Source organism: Bufo bufo, chromosome 1 (assembly GCF_905171765.1).
Source record: "Bufo bufo chromosome 1, aBufBuf1.1, whole genome shotgun sequence".
NCBI lineage: Eukaryota > Metazoa > Chordata > Amphibia > Anura > Bufonidae > Bufo > Bufo bufo.
This window is the reverse complement of record NC_053389.1, coordinates 781151648-781155522: the sequence shown is the minus strand read 5'-3', so window position 1 is coordinate 781155522 and position 3875 is coordinate 781151648. Positions and strand designations below refer to the sequence as shown.

The window sequence follows — 3875 nt, the reverse complement described above, 5'->3', positions numbered from 1 at the left end:
CACGGGTGATGTTACGGGACACATGCTGGTGTAAGGCGGGCATGGCACACCATGAAAAATAGTGGTGGCTGGGGACTGCGTAACGAGGGACGGCTGCCGACATCAGGCTGCGGAAGGCCTCAGAGTCCACAAACCTAAATGGCAACATTTCCAGGGCCAGTGATTAGGAAAGTTGCGAATTTAGGCTACATCTACACAATGACATTTGTCGCGCGACAGATAGGGCACAACTACACTGCAACATTTGTTGCACGACATTTTGTTGCACAAATGTCGCACGACAATTTTTATAATGGCAATCTATGGTGTCGCACTGCAACATCCAACATGCTGCGACTGCGACGCAACAGTCGCAGAAAAATCCATCTCAAATAGATTTTCTGCGACTGTTGCGTCGCAGTCGCAGCATGTTGCATGTTGCAGTGCGACACCATAGATTGCCATTATAAAAATTGTCGCGCAACATTAGTGCAACAAAAGGCCGCGCGACAAATGTCGTCGTGTAGATGTAGCCTTAGTGCTCTGGCCTGTTGGTGGGTGGCTGGGTATTTTCTATACTATATATACAAATATATATATATGGAAGTATTTGGATTTTTATAAGTATTGGGGGGGCTTCGGAGTCGATGGGGGACCTCGGAGGTGTGTTTTGACCTCGGGGTCTCTCCTTGACTCAGAAGCTCCATCCTCATATCTACATAGCAATATTGAGATCCAGTTGCACCATTGGAGAAAGTTTTCCGGCGACTTCTGTATGTTTTTTAAGTTTTTCTCAGTTTTTATGGTCAAGCAACCTTTTTTAGGTAAACGCTCTATAAGGATAGTCCCTGGAAGTATGTAGCACTATTAGGCCAAAAAATAACGCATCTATGCATTAAAAAAACGCATATGCGTTTTTTGCCTTTTTTAGCCATGAATAGGCAAAAATTTGGGATCACGGGATGAATATGACATAAACAATGAATTCACATCTATAGGAGTTTTTTTTTTGTTCTTTTATATGATTTTAAATATGTTTGAAGAAAATTCAATCCCAAGTTTTAGCGATTCCTGAAGTTTGAGGTGGAGCTTAGAGGGTATAAAAAGGCACCTGGAGGTTCACAAAATTACCACTGAGGAAGGAGTTAGACCCCAATTGTTCTCCGAAACACGTTTGGTCAACTTTTATCAATCGGTTTCCAGTGCCTTTTGAGGAAAAAACTACAAGAACACTACCGGTTGTGAATATTTTCGACAAAGAATTAATTGCCTAAAATTGCCAAGATAAGCCAGCTGTAAAGAAGTGAGACGCGGAGGTATTCTCGCGATAACTCAGCAACAAGGAAGTGAGTCTTGGAGACAACCTCGCGACAAACACGCCACGGGACTTTGGGAAACGAGCGTGATACACGCTAGCACCAGGTGGCAGATTGAACCCCCTGAACAACGGGCCGAGATCCAAGGCTGAAAAATCGTGAGTATCTCAATAAGTATCAATATTAAACTCTCGCTTCGGAATACAAGATTATATAAACGCTCAATTCGAACATAGAGTGAGACATTAGTGTCGGCTTAAAACAAGTGGACATATTGAACTTCCTCTTCATCCAAGTTCTTATTAAACCATCGCTTTATTAAGTTCTGACAGCGAATATAGACAATTGTTTGGAAACCATCCAGCTGTTTTGTATCTGGGTATTTAAAGTGAAATAGCAATTGTTATACACAGTCAATGTTTGACCAATTTACCCATTGATTTTGGGAAACTGTTTTAGACAACATCTATCTGGGACAACCTACCTTTCCCGAATCAATCATCCTCAGCATTTTTAGTATTGGCCAATACTTATATTTTAGTATGTTTTTGTAATTTTTAGCAGTGTGAATAAATTTAATTTAATTATAAACATCTTGCGTGACCCATATAATTGTGAGTGCCGATCTTTCCATTATAACATTAATACGACATGTTCTAATTTTGGCGTAACGGCCATACAGACACGGAATGCACACAGAGTCATTTCTGGGTTTTTTGCGGCCTCGTTGAAGTGAATGTTTCCGCATACTGGCCACAAATTTTTTTTTTAAAATGACACCGAAAAAATAAGTGTTTGTGATCATGAGCCCTTACTAGAATATACCAATACAGGCCAGCAGGTGGCAGTATTTGTATATTATAAATGGAGTTTTCTATGATGGCTATTTACCCATCACAGAACACAATGGGCAAATTAATGATTGCCAGTTATAGTCACCAAGGGTGACAAAAAAATTTAAAAATATAAAAGTTCAAAACGCCCCCCTTTACCCAAAATAAAAATACATAACTAATAAAAAAAAATACACATCATGGGCATCGCCGCATGCAAGTATGCCAATACTATTAAAATATAACAATATTTATCCCATGTGGCGAATGGCGTAACAATAAAAAAAAAAAATGGGCAATTCGCCATTTTTGTCACTTCACCTCCGCAAATTTTTTTTTTATAAAAGGTGATCAAAAAGTCACACACACTTCAAAATGGTATCACTGAAAAGTACAGATCGCCCCGCAAAAAATGAGCCCTCATACAGTTCCGTACACATAACTACAAAAAAGTTATAGCGGTCAGAATATGAAGATGAAAAGAAGAAAAAACATTTTTTTCAAGGTTTAAATTTTTTTTTGTATTAAAATGCAAGAAAAATAATACAAGTGTGGTATCGTTGTAATCGTGTTGACCTGGAGAATGAAAGTAGCTGGTCAATTTTACTGCATAGGGAACACCTAAAAAAATAGCCCTCATAAGGCTATGAACAGAAAAATAAAAAAGTTATGGCTCTCGGAAGACAGGGAGTGAAAAACGGAAATGCAAAAATGGAAAATCGCAAGGTCTGTGTACCGTTTTTATATGGTCACCGTAAGGCAGCCTTTTTGGCCTTAGTGTGGGGTACCGAAAAGAATTGCCATCTCGGTCAGCCCACCATGCACAGCGCCGTCCATTAGATAGTGGCTGTACTTGGTATTGCAGGCCAGCTCTATTTACTTGAATGAGGTCATGAGGTCATGTGGCCCATGTACGATGACGTCACTGGCCTAGGAAGAAGCCGCAACGTTCACGGTCTCTTCAAACAGGTGCCGGGATTTGGCCATCTCACCGATCACATATTGATGGCCTATCCTGAAGATAAGTCATCAACATTAAACACCCGGAGAACCCCTTTAAAGGGGCTACTACATATGGCACATGGTGCCCATTGTCTTCAGAGCAGAGGCTCTCTCACCTCCCATGTAAAGTGTTAGACATGTCCTATATTCCGATATCCTAATAGGACATGCAGACTCCCCAGTAACCAGCACATAAACCAGTATAAGCTGCTCCCAGTCTCAGCAGTGCGCTGTAGGTTTTACTGTGCAGTGGTGAAAGCAGCAGCAGACAGGCCAGCCACACAGCAGGCGTTGGTGGTATAGTGGTGAGCATAGCTGCCTTCCAAGCAGTTGACCCGGGTTCGATTCCCGGCCAACGCAGCAAAAATGTTTTTCTACTTTTGACTTGTGTAAAATGTATTTCTATCACTAATTATTTCAGTATTTAGTTTTTCTTGTTTGATTTGCATTTCTGTTTGTTTTTTTTGTTTTTTATCAGCATCACAGTATGTCCCTGCGTATACTAACGATTAGAAGTCCTGCAATAGCACAGAGCCGGCAGCAGGGGGCAGTCCTGATCCTCGCATTAGTAATAGAGAGAGTCATTAGGTCTCAGTCATTTGCTCTGAGGTTTCCTGCTTGGGAGGAGTCCTGTAATCCGGCACTCAGGTGAGTAGGGTAAGAAATCTGGTCAGTAATGCAGTAAGTGCCTCTATAAAGGGAACCTCTGCTTACATGAAATAGAAATACACAGCTATATATATAT

At 40.9% G+C, this 3875-nt stretch overlaps 1 non-coding gene across 1 annotated transcript; it reads left to right on the top strand.

The window, feature by feature from the left end:
* The first annotated feature begins 3418 nt into the window (after positions 1-3418).
* TRNAG-UCC lies at positions 3419-3490 on the top strand. Its single transcript has one exon. It is a non-coding gene; the product is annotated as a tRNA-Gly (tRNA).
* Positions 3491-3875: the final 385 nt, after the last annotated feature.